General features: G+C 38.1%; 1 long non-coding RNA gene across 1 annotated transcript in view; it reads left to right on the forward strand.

Annotated features, from left to right (window-relative positions):
• Window positions 1-3,522: 3,522 nt before the first annotated feature.
• LOC107837905 (uncharacterized) overlaps window positions 3,523-18,884 on the forward strand; it is an 18,241-nt gene continuing 2,879 nt past the window's right edge. The window contains exons 1-2 of the long non-coding RNA XR_001663955.1: window positions 3,523-3,534; window positions 8,118-8,123. This is a non-coding gene — a long non-coding RNA (uncharacterized LOC107837905). The remainder of the gene's footprint in view (window positions 3,535-8,117; window positions 8,124-18,884) is intronic.

Genomic DNA, 18,884 nt, shown 5'->3' on the forward strand with positions numbered 1-18,884 from the left:
GCTGCTATGACAAACATGCATCGCTCCTGGTCAAAAACAACCAATCAGGGCCAGGAGGAGGGTCTTAGCGAGGAAACAACTTACTGTTCCAGGAAAAACTGTTCATACGCCGTCATTGGTATCCATTCTGACTAGTCATTATGGGGTTTAAAGCTTCCCTAAAACCCCATAATGCATTAGCTTCATCTCATCATCTCATGTGACCAACAGTAAGAACGTGCTGTCGGTCACATCCTTGCACAGTGCCACACACACTGTTCAGTACAGTTTATCCAGGAAACGTTGGGGAGAAAGAAAAGTCCATCAGTGGGAGGTGAAACTGCTCTGGAGCAAAAGGGAGGAGAAGAAAGACGGAGCAGCTGCAGACCCGTTTGCTCTGCACTCAATCACAGAAACAGATACAGCTGCCACTAGACTTCAACCCCCCTCCCCCAGCAAACAGCGCTGTGGCTTCAACCCTGCGGCTGGATAAGTCAGAGAGCAGCTCCCTCCTGACCGATGGGCAGTTTAGAGCTCTTCTCCACAAGTGAAACACCTTCTGAGCAAGTCTTAACATGTGAGGCAGTTTGTGAGAAGACCAGCTGTGTGTGTGGTTAATGTTTCAGTTCAGGGGTCATGTCACCCTCTCACAAACAGAACATCCTAACTGTTAGACGATGGGGAATATTTGGCTTAAAACCCTCTTTTCTTTATTTGTTTGTTTTCATCAGTCTTCTTACAAGGCTGCATTTGATGTATTTTTCAGTTGTGTGTCTTTATGTGGGAAGAACAGAAATAAATCCTTCTTTGTAATTTCTTATTCTGTACCTGACAGCACAGGCATGAGGTTAGACAAAGCTTAAACATTTCTGGCCATTCCTAAAGCTAACCTGCTTTTATACAAACATTTATGAAATAATCAACCTGTAGAGAAATGTTTTATAGATTGGAGACTGATGTTTGCTCGGAATTATCCTTCCTGAAAGCTAAAAAACATAAATAAATAAAAAAAAAAAATAATAAAAAAAAAATTCAACTTGCTAAGAAGCATTTGGGCAAATATTAGCAGGGAGTGTATGTGAATATTTGAGGCTTTTAAGTATAATTCTGACCAAGTGTGAATTCACATAAAATTTAAACATGTGTAATTATTTTACAGATTGTTTTAAGTTGATTGATATGTAGAATATGGCTAAAAGAAATCCATCAAGGACCAACAAGAGGAATGTAAACTTTTCACTAGTTGGAAAGATTTCGACCTTTCAGGTGATCCTGTCAGAGCGTCTGACAAACATTCAGGTTGTGATGTTAACTTCATTCACAAACTCAGGAGAAAAGACATCATGTGATAACTGTGGAGATACGTTTCTGAAATATAAACAGGAACAAAAAAAATATCCATAGCCCAAAAAAAAAAAAAATAGAGAGGAAAAAGGATCCATGTTAATATTTATGCAACACAAAGGTGATTCCAATCTTAAAAGAAAAAGCAAAGCAGGCAAATATTCCAGAGGGGAAGAAAAGGGAAAACCTTTAGTATAGAAACAATTCTGCTGCAAATGTCCTCTGTGTGGCTTTTTTTCCTCTCTCACATATATTTTAATATTACACAAACATGCCTAAACAATAAAAAATAAATTTTGTAAAAGATGCTTTTATTTGGAGCCACAAAGCCAATCCAAACCAAGATGTGCCTCATGGGGGAAAAACTAAATACCTCCTAAACCAAACCAGGTTCATGTAAATTCTTCCTGCAACAATTCATTTTCTGTGTCTGTTTTCTGTTGATTACACATATTTTTTTTAGGGTAAATTTATAATCAATCATGGAAAAAAAAAAAAAAAAAAAACTTTTAGAAAAAGTTTGAGTTTCTAGTGCTGTTTGTGCATGTGAGCGCCCCGTGTCACTAGACGCAATTCATCAAAGCTGATTTGTTGAGTCACGTCCATCCAGCCCCATGAATCATCAGAGCCTTTGTAATTCGTTTCAGCTGATTTGGATCTGAAATGTTCCTCCCTCCCACTTACGCTATCTGATCGGCTTCCTGCTGCAGCTTCCTCCCGTCTCCTTCCATTTATGTAATGAAGAGACTATTGATTACTCATACCTGCCGATGGAAAGACGGATGGACACGGAGACAGTGACGGAGGAAAAGAAATTCGAAAACAAGGGAAGCAAAAGGAAAATGTATAACCAAATAGATAAGTTTTACAGTGTATCATTTGCATGTAAGGAAAGGTGAAAATAAAGAAGCACAGTGATTAAAGAAGCAAATAATAAGGGGAAAGGCTCATTAATGTCACTACAACAGTGTATAGTTGCTAAATTAATAATCATAATGTGTAATCCCACAATTTAGTACAGTTCTTATTGAATTCTTCAACAGCAGAAGAATTATGATGACAACATAATTCCTTATAATCTCTCCCATCATCATTTATGTGAACTTGACAAACTATAAAATGTTTTAATTTTTTTTTTCTTGACCAAATTTTCTTTTATGAGCTTGGATTGTCTTTTATGAAGATATAGGCAAATATCTCTCAGATATCTGACAGATATGAACACACAATTGAATTAAATAATAAATGAAATTGTGTTTCATGGAAGATTTGAATAGGTTAGGCAACATTTTTAGAGAACAGATTTGGAAAAATAACAATGACAAAGTGGTACAAGTACTGCTGGTATTTTGGTGGTTACTTGTGAAATAAATGAGAACGAATTAACTGAGAGCTAATGAGCAGAGACGGCCTAAAAGATGAATTATTCAGATCTGAAAACGGTCATTAAAATGTCCATGTCCAAAATGATAAAAAGCCCTGTGGATGCAATCTGAAGTGGATAAATATGAATCCGAAATGTGCCGATAAGAGTTAAATTTAGCTCTAAATGCAGACTGAATCACATCTAACCCAGCTCAGCTCGGTTCTGATTTCAAGCTGGAAAACCATTTGTGATGTTTTCATGCAAATTGACATACAAATGCATTTTCTTCTCAAGATTTTGTACTTGTGCACTTAAACCTGAAGCTATGTGAACCAGCCAATATGCCAGGCTACTGAATGATTTTTTTTCTTCCCCCGTGTTACTTAGTTTTTGTAAGAAATCTACAGAAACAGTCCAGTTTATCCTGCAGTACAATTTTAAAACGCCTGATAGTGGCATTTCAGAAATCAATTGAACAAAACTGTTTTCTCTTATGAAAAATCCCAATTCAGAACAAATGACATCAAGTCTTAATCTTGAAAACGTCACGTAAAAAAATAAAAAAAATAAATCATTTTTAGGGATTCAGTTCCAAAACAAAACGAGGAAACTTTCCCCTTTCCTGGAATAACCATCAGAGCGGCATCTGTCTTTTAAAATTGCATTACATCACTAATAAAAAAATATCAAATGGACACAACACATTCAAAAAAATGCAGCAGCATCTTAACATGCTTGAAAATTAAAAATTGGAAATAAACATCGGTTAATTTTCCATTTTATCTGGGTTCACATCTCTATGTCTAAATATGTGCATCCATTCACATCCATACCCAGACACACTCGTGTTATCCTCAATTTACACACGATAGTTTATCTCTCACCCATATTTCTATATCTTGTGAAATGTATTCATTTTTTTATTTTTATTCATGACCGCCTTATATTTCATTTTAAATTGTATTAAATTTAATAAATTCCATAATTTTACACCATTAATTGAAATACAAATTCATTTAGGGATGGATGACAGGAAGTTTTTTTTTTTTTTTTNCGGAGGGTGAGAGGGGAATTTTTTTTTTTTTATTTGTTAAAACAGGCACCATATTGTGACTGTATAAAATGAGAGATAATCTGAAAAGAGAGATCCTTTAACTCCTTCCTCCCTGAGCTGCTATGACAAACATGCATCGCTCCTGGTCAAAAACAACCAATCAGAGCCAGGAGGAGGGTCTTAGCGCTGTCAATCACACTCGTACATGAGCTGATGGAGGAAACAACTTACTGTTCCAGGAAAAACTGTTTATACACCATCGTTGGTAGCCATTCTAACTAGTCATTATGGGGTTTAAAGCTTCCCTAAAACCCCATAATGCATTAGCTTCATCTCATCATCTCATGTGACCAACAGTAAGAACGTGCTGTCGGTCACATCCTTGCACAGTGCCACACACACTGTTCAGTACAGTTTATCCAGGAAACATTGGGGAGAAAAAAAAGTCCATCAGTGGGAGGTGAAACTGCTCTGGAGCAAAAGGGAGGAGAAGAAAGACGAAGCGGCTGCAGTACAGACCAGTTTGCTCTGCACTCAATCACAGAAACAGATACAGCTGCCATTAGACTTCAACCCTCCTCCCCCAGCAAACAGTGCTGTGGCTTCAACCCCGCGGCTGGAAAAGTCAGAGAGCAGCTCCCTCCTGACCGATGGGCAGTTTAGAGCTCTTCTCCACAAGTGAAACACCTTCTGAGCAAGTCTTAACATGTGAGGCAGTTTGTGAGAAGACCAGCTGTGTGTGTGGTTAATGTTTCAGTTCAGGGGTCATGTCACCCTCTCACAAACAGAACAGCCTAACTGTTAGACGATAGGGAATATTTGGCTTAAAACCCTCTTTTCTTTATTTGTTTGTTTTCATCAGTCTTCTTACAAGGCTGCATTTGATGTATTTTTCAGTTGTGTGTCTTTATGTGGGAAGAACAGAAATAAATCCTTCTTTGTAATTTCTTATTCTGTACCCGACAGCACAGGCATGAGGTTAGACAAAGCTTAAACATTTCTGGCCATTCCTAAAGCTAACCTGCTTTTATACAAACATTTATGAAATAATCAACCTGTAGAGAAACTTTTTATAGATTGGAGACTGATGTTTGCTCGGAATTATCCTTCCTGAAAGCTAAAAAACATAAATAAATAAAAAAAAAAAATAATAAAAAAAAAATTCAACTTGCTAAGAAGCATTTGGGCAAATATTAGCAGGGAGTGTATGTGAATATTTGAGGCTTTAAGTATAATTCTGAGCAAGTGTGAATTCACATAAAATTTAAACATGTGTAATTATTTTACAGATTGTTTTAAGTTGATTGATATGTAGAATATGGTTAAGAGAAATCCATCAAGGACCAACAAGAGGAATGTAAACTTTTCACTAGTTGGAAAGATTTCGACCTTTCAGGTGATCCTGTCAGAGCGTCTGACAAACATTCAGGTTGTGATGTTAACTTCATTCACAAACTCAGGAGAAAAGACATCATGTGATAACTGTGGAGATACGTTTCTGAAATATAAACAGGAACAAAAAAAATATCCATAGCCCAAAAAAAAAAAAAATAGAGAGGAAAAAGGATCCATGTTAATATTTATGCAACACAAAGGTGATTCCAATCTTAAAAGAAAGAAAAGCAGGCAAATATTCCAGAGGGGAAGAAAAGGGAAAACCTTTAGTATAGAAACAATTCTGCTGCAAATGTCCTCTGTGTGGCTTTTTTTCCTCTCTCACATATATTTTAATATTACACAAACATGCCTAAACAATAAAAAATAAATTTTGTAAAAGATGCTTTTATTTGGAGCCACAAAGCCAATCCAAACCAAGATGTGCCTCATGGGGGAAAAACTAAATACCTCCTAAACCAAACCAGGTTCATGTAAATTCTTCCTGCAACAATTCATTTTCTGTGTCTGTTTTCTGTTGATTACACATATTTTTTTTAGGGTAAATTTATAATCAATCATGGAAAAAAAAAAAAAAAAAAAAACTTTTAGAAAAAGTTTGAGTTTCTAGTGCTGTTTGTGCATGTGAGCGCCCCGTGTCACTAGACGCAATTCATCAAAGCTGATTTGTTGAGTCACGTCCATCCAGCCCCATGAATCATCAGAGCCTTTGTAATTCGTTTCAGCTGATTTGGATCTGAAATGTTCCTCCCTCCCACTTACGCTATCTGATCGGCTTCCTGCTGCAGCTTCCTCCCGTCTCCTTCCATTTATGTAATGAAGAGACTATTGATTACTCATGCCTGCCGATGGAAAGACGGATGGACACGGAGACAGTGACGGAGGAAAAGAAATTCGAAAACAAGGGAAGCAAAAGGAAAATGTATAACCAAATAGATAAGTTTTACAGTGTATCATTTGCATGTAAGGAAAGGTGAAAATAAAGAAGCACAGTGATTAAAGAAGCAAATAATGAGGGGAAAGGCTCATTAATGTCACTACAACAGTGTATAGTTGCTAAATTAATAATCATAATGTGTAATCCCACAATTTAGTACAGTTCTTATTGAATTCTTCAACAGCAGAAGAATTATGATGACAACATAATTCCTTATAATCTCTCCCATCATCATTTATGTGAACTTGACAAACTATAAAATGTTTTAATTTTTTTTTTCTTGACCAAATTTTCTTTTATGAGCTTGGATTGTCTTTTATGAAGACATAGGCAAATATCTCTCAGATATCTGACAGATATGAACACACAATTGAATTAAATAATAAATGAAATTGTGTTTCATGGAAGATTTGAATAGGTTAGGCAACATTTTTAGAGAACAGATTTGGAAAAATAACAATGACAAAGTGGTACAAGTACTGCTGGTATTTTGGTGGTTACTTGTGAAATAAATGAGAACGAATTAACTGAGAGCTAATGAGCAGAGACGGCCTAAAAGATGAATTATTCAGATCTGAAAACGGTCATTAAAATGTCCATGTCCAAAATGATAAAAAGCCCTGTGGATGCAATCTGACGTGGATAAATATGAATCTGAAATGTGCCGATAAGAGTTAAATTTAGCTCTAAATGCAGACTGAATCACATCTAACCCAGCTCAGCTCGGTTCTGATTTCAAGCTGGAAAACCATTTGTGATGTTTTCATGCAAATTGACATACAAATGCATTTTCTTCTCAAGATTTTGTACTTGTGCACTTAAACCTGAAGCTATGTGAACCAGCCAATATGCCAGGCTACTGAATGATTTTTTTTCTTCCCCCGTGTTACTTAGTTTTTGTAAGAAATCTACAGAAACAGTCCAGTTTATCCTGCAGTACAATTTTAAAACGCCTGATAGTGGCATTTCAGAAATCAATTGAACAAAACTGTTTTCTCTTATGAAAAATCCCAATTCAGAACAAATGACATCAAGTCTTAATCTTGAAAACGTCACGTAAAAAAATAAAAAAAATAAATCATTTTTAGGGATTCAGTTCCAAAACAAAACGAGGAAACTTTCCCCTTTCCTGGAATAACCATCAGAGCGGCATCTGTCTTTTAAAATTGCATTACATCACTAACAAAAAAAATATCAAATGGACACAACACATTCAAAAAAATGCAGCAGCATCTTAACATGCTTGAAAATTAAAAATTGGAAATAAACATCGGTTAATTTTCCATTTTATCTGTGTTTACATCTATATGTCGAAATATGTGCATCCATACCCAGACCCACTCGTGTTATCCTCAATTTACACACAATAGTGTTATCTCTCACCCATATTTCTATATCTTGTGAAATGTATTCATTTTTTTATTTTTATTCATGACCGCCTTATATTTCATTTTAAATTGTATTAAATTTAATAAATTCCATAATTTTACACCATTAATTGAAATACAAATTCATTTAGGGATGGATGACAGGAAGTTTTTTTTTTTTTTTTTGCTCCTTAAATTAAGTATCGGTGTGATAATTGGGACTATTTGGTGAGGCTTAAAAAAAATAAAATAAAATTCAGTCATTTTTCAAACGTTCCCGTCAGGAAGACACGAGTGCCCCGAACACAGACTTACAGGAAACAAACTCCCTGTGTTTCTAAAAACCTCCATGTTTAGAGAACAAGGCAAAAACCCATGAATATATTTCATTACTATCGTCAGAAGTTCTCAGGAGTGCCCTCTGAGTTACTTCTGGGAGAGAAGTACGCTCACCCCCACTCACCCAACCCTTCACTTGCCTTTCCTCTGTAGTCAAGCCCCTCTAAGACAAGGCTGTACAGGAGCTGATCTTCTTTGATTCACTTGGACTAAGACGGGGAGGGAGAACGCGAGGATTCACACAGCAGCAGCCTCCCGTTATTCACATTCTGCCGCTGGAGTGCACTTGTTTCCCTCAGAACCTCTGTATTCTACAGAGAGGTTTGCGAGAGATAGAGGAAGGTGCAGCAAGATGCCAGAGCAGAACAGGCTCTGCATGCAAAAACAGAGCTGAGGAAAAAAAAAACACAGTAAGCATACTAAGAAAAAGAGTAAAAAAAAAATGTGATGGAGAGGATCTGAAGACAGATCTGGACAAACTTGGCTGAACTGTTTTCAAACTGACCAGGTTTATTTATTTCATTAAACGTATAGCTGTAAAGGCTTTCTCATATTCGTTGAACTTAAATTAAAAAACAAATTGCAATGCAGCCCAACATTTAATGTGGAAACAGAGTTGGGTACTATTTACCCAGTTGCATTTACTTGAGTAACTTTTTGGAAAAGTTCTCTTAGGAGTACTTTTACTATGCTGTACTTTACTTGAGTAACTTTACTACGAAGTATCACTTCTCTTACTTGAGCAAAATTTCTAGGTACTCTATGGAGAGACATTTCAGCCAAAGTTTTGGCTGAAATGTCTCTCCATATTTTGCACGGCTGAGATCAGAGGATTTATGAAACATGCATGAAAGAATCAAGGCAACGCTCCAGGTATGTTTGTGATGAGCTAATAACATTAAAACATGATCTAAAGCTCAAAAAAGTCGATATTATGTAACACTGAAACTTTAACCAAAAACACACACCTGCAGTTTTTGTTCAACTTTTATACTGAACGAAATTTACTTGGAACATCTTTTACCCAATTCTGTTATTTTGCAATTAGGTTACAAAATTAGCTATTTTCATTTTGGTCCTTAGAATAGCAACATTTCCACAAAGTTTTATAGTTTGGTTTGTCTGATGTAATTTTTTAAATATTAAATGATTGACATTCTGATTAGTTGCTCAGTACTTGCACAGCCTTTTTACCCTCACTTGGGTCATTTCTCGGATGGCCACTTTTTTTATTTTCGCTTGAGTAAAAATACTTTGAAGCAGTGCTACTCCTGAGTACAACTGTTGCATACTCTACCCATCTCAGCATGGAATTTACAGAGCAACACAAATAAGCATTTAATTGAGGATTTTGCAAAAATTCTGCATGGTTTCGTTTCTTTTTTCTTTTTTTTTATGTATAAATTGAAATGTGATCTAAAAATGTGTATTCGTCTCTCCTAAGTCGCTCAGGCTGTCGGTTTGGGTGGACGACAACGACTTGGTGGGTTTGAAGTCGTGCTGTTCTTTCCTCTTTCAGATGATGGATTAAACGGAGCACTGTGAGAGCCCCAACTTTGCCTAAAACCATTTATCTCTTTGGCTTTAGTTGGTCTGTCACATCAATTCCCACTTAAAAACATTAAAGGCTTAATTGAACCGTGATAACAGAAAACTTACTTTTGTAAATACTTGACGAGGCAACTTCATTATTGGTTCTCATTTAAATGTGCTACGTTCCAAAAACACTTTTAAAAGTTGTTCCAGTTCCTCAGCTGTAATTAATTATAATTACAAGCCTTTTGACCCTGCCTACTCGCCATAATGCCATTAAGAAGCCGTTGTCTTTAGCTGCATGAAGAGAGGAGGGGAGTAAGTGAGAGGGAAGTGGAGATAGCTGCTTCTTAGCCTCGGCTTCTAATTGATTTGCTTCCTTAATCCCCTTTGGATTAAGTTAGGGAAAGAGTTCAGCCTGATTGAGGCTTCTGAGTTCCTTCGGTGAGACTCGGCGGCGGCGTGGAGGTCATTTAAATTGAAAGTGGATCAGTCACCGCTCGTGTTTACACGGGGAGGCAGGGGGGATTTGACTTCCACTGACAGCCACTCCTCTCGGCCCCGTTAGGACGGATCGTCGGCGAAGGCCCATCGACTCGTTCCTTTGCTTGTGTGCAAACAAACTTCGGAAAACGCCCGGCCGTTTTGGCGACGGGCGTGAACGAGTTCCGTTCATTTTCACACTGTTCCTTTTTCCTCCTCTGCGCTGCTTTGGAGGAGTGGAGCAGCTAACTTTCCTCAAAGAGAATATTCATGCCAGAAGTGACTATGTGTCTCTTGACATTATGAGGTTAAGCACAAAAGAAACACATTTTGAGGCTTAGCTCTGGACTAATATTGGAATGTGACCATGAAAGACATTTCTAATCTGCTCAGCCCAAAATCACATTAGCTCCCTTAATGTATTTTCTCCACTTTAACCGAACTGGGTTTGGGAATATTTTTTAATAGGGAAACTTTCTTCTTTGCGCTACTGAAGGAAAGAGAGAGGGAGAGAGAAAAGGCCTGCTCTGTAACTAATCTATCCTGATTTACGGAGCTGAGCTTTTTATATATATATTTTTTTTCTTTGCTTTTTTTTATATGTATATACACATTTGAGCATGCATGGAGCTCTGCAAATTCCCCCTGCAAACAAACAGAACGCAGATCTGTCAAGAGGGCGAGTAGCACGTCAGGGCGAAGAAAAACCACCAGTCTGTTCGAAACATGAAGAAAAATACTCTCCGGGCTGGAGTATAGGGAATGGCACCGTCCTGAAATGTGAAGCCAAGCGGGATGCCACAAGAAGACAGATGATTGGTTGTCGAGATCTGGCTAAGACTCACTGATCATCACACGGAGCACGCAGACTCTCTCTCTCTCTCTCTCCCCTGGGGACTGTGAGAACTCAGCAAAGCAAGAGCAAGAGGAAAAGGGTGAAAGTAAAGAGGTCATTATGAGCTGCTTTAGTGGGCTATAAAACAACGCTGTGAAAAGTCTAACATGGACATCAGTTTTGCTTTAATCAGATTGGATATTTTTAATACGGTTACCGTGTGCTGTCCACAATATGATCTATCTGATCGTTTTTCCCTTTGCACCCACTGGGGATGAGCAGTGACCGTCCTGTGACCAAACTAAAGTCCATCCGCTTGAGCACATCGGAGAATCAACAAAATGTTTTTGTTAAGGAGTTCATCTTTATTATTATTATTATTATTATTATTAATGTATCTATTTCTGTTTTTTTAACATAAAAACAAATACCTTATATAGACATTCAGTTTATGACAGACTGTAATTTGAAGAGCAGAAAAGAACGAATAAATGATGAAACAAAAATAAAGCAAACAAGAACACCAGCAATTATTTCCATAAAAAATAGATAACTAAAAAAGAAAAAAATAAACAAGCAAACAGAGGTTGCAGACAACAAGTAAATTATAAATTAAACAGAATGCAAATAGTACGGTGGTAAGAGCACTATGCATTGCAAGAATGGACATTCAAAGTTAGGAAATAAACTTTGAATGCTTATTCAAAGTTTATTTGAATAAACTTTGAATAAGTTTATTCAAATAAACTTATTCAAGTTTATTTGAATAAATCTCTCTGGCTAACCCCGAGAGATAGCCAGTTCTTCAAAATAAAAGCCCAACCTGTTGGATTCAGTCAGCAGTTTGACATTTCCAGGTGTTTTTGTTAGCAGAAATGTATATGAGTGTCTCTAACCAATCTGTAAGTCTTCTGTGGAGAAATGGAGAAACTCCAGCCAGTCCAGATTGTCAGCAGGTAGAAGCTCATGGGATTTCCACTCCCTGACTTTGGTCCCAAGTCGTTTTATTATCAGTTAAATGCAGCTGTTGAGGCTGGGATCAAGATGCAGTAGTGACCTTCGGCGTTTGAGAGGAAATGAACTGTACACACACAGCTGTTGTAGGATGCAGATTCAGGAACTCATATGGTCAGGTGTGTGCAAACAGAAGAAAGCAAAAGTATGATAGAGATGCACGGAAAACAAACAAAAGCAGAACAAGTCAAAGGTCAAGATGGTAGAAGATTGTAAGAAAACCAAGAACAAAAATAAGTATAACTGAACTGTGACAGTAAGGCAAAATGTTCTTGTCCAAATAATAGTTTTTAAAACCACAGAAAAAAAGTTACATTAACATTGTTTTCAACACCATCCATCCACCTTTCAGCCCCTTTCCTGACTTATGTGAGGATTAAATGCCTTGTGTGGTTTGGAGTTGTGCCACACTGCATTTTAAGATAACAGATTGAGCAGACATCTACAAATTGCAATGCACTACTTTGTTTTGATCACCTAAATTCCCAGCTCTACACATACAAATACAACGGTTTTAGTGTTTTAAAATACAAAAACTGAAGGCAGTTTAAAAAAAAAACCCTGACAAAGTCGAATTGAAAAATATTTCACACTTGCACCCACCACCCGTAGCTTACTCTCTTTGTAAATCATGTTTCATCTGCATATTGAGAATTAAATGGCGAATCATCTTTGCAAAACAAATCAACTTTACACTTGTCGTTTTCAGGTTTTTTCCTAAACCTAATAATTTATTTTGTTCGTGTTGCATCTTCAGTGTGCAATAGGCTGAACTGGCGGACTCAAACCAGCATGCTGACAGGGGAAATTGGGTCAGGAAGGGATTTGCAGGGTCGCTTTCAGCTGTGGAGTCACACCATTGGTCAAAATGTAATTCCGATGACTACTCTGGCTATTAAAAGTTACCGAAGAAATGCATTATGTCCTGAGACGGCAAGGGGAAAGGAAATTGTTTCATTTATATTATTTGGTTTACAGCTACTAAATGCAGATGGAGTTCTATAAAATTGAGTCTGGAGTCTACTTGAATTGCAAAATTTGTTTTGTCTCATTCTGCAGAATAAGACGACAGGTTACACGGGTTACATCACCTATAATTTGTAGCATTAGTGAATCTGTCAGTCACCCCCGAAGCTTCGATGCAACGGAAAGCTGATGGGAGATAAGGCACTTGCTAAGTTGCTCTGGAAGTTGCTAAGAGTTGGAGGTTAACAGATGAGGGACAGGCAGAGATTAGAAGGGCGGATGTTGAGGATATGTAGACGTGACGGAGGAGCCGGAGTGGGGATCCGATACTCGGCGTGAGCCTTTCCAAAATAGAACTAACTCAGATAAAGACTCGACTCTCAGCAACACTCAAAGTGGTTTTGGAAAGGAACGCAGGTCAGTTATCCCAAACAACGGAATGGTTCAGATGGAGGGAACATGGCTTTCTTCAGGGAGCAGAAGTCTTCCAGGTGGATGTGTGTTTCTCATGTTCTCAGTTCTTTGGTTCATAAAATATTTTGCCCCTGACCTTCACTCTTCTCCTACAACTAACCTCACATAAACTACACTGATAAGTCGTCAAATTACATATTGTTTATCCTATGTGTGTCAAAAGAGACAGGTCGGACAGGTTTTGTTGAGGGTAACTGAAAATAACTTTATATACAATCCACTGTATTATAAGCCTGGCGGGCCACCAGGCTTAACTTGGCCCTCCACCAGGCAGAGCGTTGTTTGTTTATTTTAAATATAGATTTTAATACAACAGATACCAAAGACAGATTAAGCTAGGTTTATAGTTAACCTTGCATCATTCCCTCACCAACCTGTTGGCCTCACATGCTGTTATTTTCAACTTATAATGCCTCCTCGTGTACCTCCAAGTTTTTGAAACATTTAACATTTTTTAACACAAAGACATGGTGGGCTGCTGGCGTGTATGGAGTTGTTGACTACTGGAATCACACACACACACACACCTACACACCCCCACACACACGCACACACACGCACACACACACACACTTTTCATAGAAACAGAATTATTGAAATTACCTGGCACGGCATAATGTATTGGTCCAAAGATCCACATCTCCGAAGTGCTGTGCGTGTGTTTTGCTAACTTCAGCTAATCGCAGATTACCCAAAGGGACAAAATGGATTCCAAACGTATATTGCCAGAAGAACTAATGAAACAATTTAAGATGACAACAGTTTACATGCAATTAACAATGCAGAAACTGGAAAAAAACAACAACAAATGGAACGGCTCTCAAAGTCAGATGGTGATAACGCAGAGACGCAACAAGTCAGAAGGGAGCGTTGTTCCCATGAAGAATTCAAGCACCTAATTATTTCTTTCTGAGCTGGCTCAGTCGACACCTCACTCATTAACAGAAAGTAAAGGGGAGCTATTTGGAAACGTGGAAAGAATTAGGAAGACAATAGTGCAGAAGGAGATCTAGAGAGAGAGAGAAAAATGAAAGAAAAACAATGTTGCTTGTAGATTACTGTGTTCTTTCTTGACCTGGAATTTGCTAACAAGACATTTCATGAATTTTCTGCTGGAACGGGCTACATTATGCTGTGACCATTGTAAACGCAGGCTGAGCAAGACCTCCAGCACTCCTGCTTAGTTCAGCAAAGCCCTCTTCATCACACCGCCGCCCCCACCACCTCTATTTTGCACAGAAACGTTTGATTAAACACGACATTCAGTTTTAATAAGGTAAATACTGAGAGTCGCCACAGCAAATACAATGGCACATTGAGTCGTGCTTTATTAAATTCGCTCCAGCATGCAGAGGTAGATCTAATTTTGTTACTCAGAGAGCACAATTTATATATGTACTAATCACAGCCTTTAATCCACTGAGCACAGATTACGTCATTATCGTTTATCTGTGGGAGAATAAATAAAGACAGTTTGGGGTTCATAGGTCGTCTCCTCTCAGAGAAGTAAATGAAAACTAGAGGAACTGAGACAGTGAAGACTTTTGATTTGTACTGACATGTCTGTATGTACTGGGTTTGTCCCAGTTTGATTCCAAGTATTGGCCTGGAGAAACCAAGACGATTTTAGAAAGATTGGTGTGTAAGCTTTTAAAAATGCGTTGCCAATTTTTACTATGAATAAACCGAATTGAACTGAGTTTGTTCATGCCTTGGCTGGTTCTGCACTTTGTTGGATTATAATCCAGCATAAAACCTTGATTGCTCACACTGGCCTAGACAGGAAAGATGCTTTTCCTACAATTAGAATGAAATATTTATGGTAAAATGGTATAAAAAAATAAGTATTTATCTCTAGGAAACTTTAGAAACTCACAAAGTTGTGCTTTCTAAAAAGTTATCATTCATCTGTAAAATATCACATCCTCATTTTGGAAGGATATTATCTCTTTAATAGAAATTGTGTGTCTGCCAGTGTGAAGTTGGAGGATGGATCCAAATATAATGACTGTAAATGAAGTAATTTTCAAGAATGGAATTTTAATCAAAATTTGACTCACCATTAAATCAGAAGGCAAACTTTAACAGCAGAAAAACATTTCTGACCTTTACAAATTACAGCTTCAAGCCTCTTCATGAGTTGAATAACTTCATTTTGAATGTTTTATAAACTGACTCTTTTCAGTCATCTTGGATTCTCTGGTTTGAGTTTTCATCAAGGGACCTGATGGTTTATATTTGTCTGTAGTGACTATTTGTTTTGAATGTGCTGCAAATACCAATAATTTGGTATTTGCAAATACCAAAATTTGCAAATTTTGGTATTTGCAAAATAAATTTTTTTAAGGAAAAAGAATGACCCTAAGTTTTCTTCTCAAATCTTAGAAATATGCTCTGACTGCACAAAAAAACTAGCGACAGATGTAGGATGGAGTTACGTCATCGCAAAAGATACTAATGAGGATGCAGAGTCGGTGTCGCCTTTTGATAATAAGGTAAAAAAAACAACTCTAAACCCACCACCGTTTTTTGCGTACCATCTTCACAGTTTCCATCTGTTTTGGCGATATATTCACAACACTCGCCAAATGCTAGGTGGTAGACTGAGGAGCAGTGATTTCAAGTATGACAAAACATATCAGGAGGCAGCAGCAGACGAGATACAAGAGACATCTCTGTCTGGCTCAACTAACCACCAGCAGCACCACCACAGCCGCCACCTCTCACTTCCGAAGGGTAAAAGCGAAGGCCCGGCAAGCAAGTCCAGAAAACAACTCTACCAACTAGAGTTACCAGCTAGACCTAAAACCTTCCCACACTTTCCCATTTCGTACTTTGATTAGCCCGTTGAGGCCCGTGGCAACACCTTGGCTCACCGGCTGAATCACAGTGTGAAAACTGCAGGGAGGGAAAAAGGACGAATCAGCCTCATGACACATTAAATAGCCAGAAATAACTGAGGGATCAAAGTCAGAAATGATACAGGAACTGTAATGGCCTTAGCTGAGAACACACTGAGCAGCCACTTTCACAGCTACACCGTGCTGGTACAAAGTTAGATTTCTTTTTGCCTTCGGAACAGAACAACCCTTAATTATTTGTGACACAGATTCAACAAGGCGTTAGAAACATTTCCCAGAGATCTTGGTCTACGCGGTGGCTGCAGGTTTGTCAAAGGGGTTGAGATCTGGGGAATGTTGTTTCTGACAGTTCAGGAAGCTAATTGCCACAGTGTGGCCGTAAAGGGATGAACACGGAGATTATCAGTATTATATGGTTTTTAAACAATGCTTAACTGGTAATAAGGGTAATAAATATTCCTAAATATCCTCCACACCATTACACCATCACCACAATTGGAAGTGTTGTTAAAAAGTTGGTACACGGCAACAAGAAAGTGCATCATTCTTGTTGCTTTTCTAAGCTCTTACCCTGAGTTTAGTTTTAGTTATTTAGTTTTAAACTAAAGTAATCAGACCAGGAAAAGTGTTTGCAAGCCATTGTCTGTCTGTGCAAATTGTATTTTTCTTCTCTTAGCAAGCATGAGTGGTTATCTGCTGCTGAGGTCCATCGCTTCCAGAGAGGGCATTCCAAAACTCTTGGTTGTAATGACAGCCTGACCTTTGGCATCAACAAGGCTCAACTGCAGGAGGTTTTCTGCAGACCTAGGACATGACTTGGTATCACAAACCCAACAGATGAGCAGCTTTTCAAACATTTAAGCCAACCTGTCCAGCATCAACAACCACACCACGTTCAGTGTCAGGAAAATCCTCTGTCTTCCATACTCTGACGCTCAGTCTGAATTTCAGCAGGCCACCTTTAACATCTCCAAAAGCCAAAACGCATCGAGTTGCTGCCATGACTGATCCACTATTTGTGGCGCGAAGCGACTCAACAGGTGAACCTCATAGCGGGCTGCAGCTCTTTGTTAGGATCGTTTTCTGAAAGCAGAACTGACGGCGTCGTTGCATTTCACACAGATTTTGACAGTGAACTTTGAGATCTTTCAGTCTCAGGGAAAGCTGTGTCCTGGTGACTGCCACTGCTGTCACCAGGACACACAGTTATCCACTGAATGGGTTATCCTCCAAATGTCAAAGTTTTAAAGGATCATCAGAGCAGTATTGAACCTCACTGTCATCAAAGTCAAAAGTGTAGCACAACAACACATTTCTCTATAGGATTTAAGCAATCCCTTGCAATCAATCAATCAATCAATCAATCAATCAATCAATCAATCAATCAATCAATCAATCAATCAGTCAATCAATTTTTATTTGTATTGCACATTTCAGCAACAAGGCATTTCAAAGTGCTTTACATAATTAAAATAAAAACAGCATGTGACATTGAACAGTGAGAAAGAGAAAGAGATTTTGAAAAAGATTAAAAAAGATAAAAACATTAAAACCCGCACCCCTTTTAGAACTTCAGTTAAACATCATTTAACTGGGGCTCTAACCCTCTGGGACTTTAGTCAAAAACACCGTTTGACAAGGACTCCAACCTCTAGGTTTTTAGTTGACACGTCGTCAACTGGGACTCTAAACCCTGTAGGACTTTAGTTAAACGTCGTTAAACTGGGACGTTTTCAGGGGGGCTTTATATCATTAAAACTTAAACAGTGAGAAAGAGAAATAAAAAGAAATTAATCAATAGATAAAACCTAAAGATAAAAACATTAAAAACATCAAAGACATCAAAACCCACACTCTAATAATAATTTAGCCATAAGCAACTCTAAACAGGTGGGTTTTAAGTTGAGATTTAAAGGCACCCAGTGTTTCAGCTGTTTTACAGTTTTCTGGAAGTTTATTCCAAATTTGTGGTGCATAGAAACTGAATGCTGCTTCTCCTCGTTTGGTTCTGGTTCTGGGGATGCAGAGCAGACCAGAACCAGAAGATCTGAGGGGTCTGGAAGGTTGATACAACAATAACAGATCTTTAATGTATTGTGGTGCTAAACCGTTCAGTGATTTATAAACTAACAACAGTATTTTAAAGTCTATTCTTTGAGCTACAGGGAGCCAATGTAGGGACTTTAAAACTGGTGTTATGTGCTCTATCTTCCTGGTTTTAGTGAGAATGCGAGCAGCAGCGTTCTGGATCAGCTGCAGCTGGAGGATTGATTTATTAGTCAGACCTGTGAAGACGCTGTTGCAGTAATCAATGCGGCTGAAGATAAACGCATGGATGAGTTTCTCTAGACCGCGCTGAGACATTAGTCCTCTAATCCTGGAGATGTTCTTCAGGTGATAGAAGGCCGACTTTATGACTGTCTTTGTGTGGTTCTGAAAGTTCAGGTCAGAGTCCATCACTACTCCCAGGTTTCAGGCCTGATCGCTGGTTTGCAGTTGTAATAACTGAAGCTGTGCATTGATTCTAGTTCGCTCCTCTTTAGGTCCAAAGATAATAACTTCAGTTTTGTTTCTGTTCAGCTGGAGAAAGTTTTGGCACATCCACACATTTATCTGTTCTAAGCATCTATTCAGTGATTGGATGGGTTTAGAGTCACCTGGTGACATCGTGATGTAGAGCTGTGTATCATCTGCGTAGTTATGGTAGCTAATCCTATTTCCTGTTATAACCTGAGCCAGTGGGAGCATATAAATATTGAAAACCTTGTTAGGAAGTTATTTACTTGTTTAAAAACTGCTTTTTCAATAATTTGCTGATGAATGGGAGGTTGGAGATCGGCTTGTAATTCTGCAGTAGTGATTTGTCCAGATTGTTCTTTTTTATCAGTGGTTTGATAACTGCTGTTTTCAAAGCCTGGGGGAAAACACCTGAAGACA

The sequence above is a fragment of the Poecilia formosa genome, unplaced genomic scaffold (assembly GCF_000485575.1).
Source record: "Poecilia formosa unplaced genomic scaffold, Poecilia_formosa-5.1.2 Scaffold187, whole genome shotgun sequence".
Lineage (NCBI taxonomy): Eukaryota > Metazoa > Chordata > Actinopteri > Cyprinodontiformes > Poeciliidae > Poecilia > Poecilia formosa.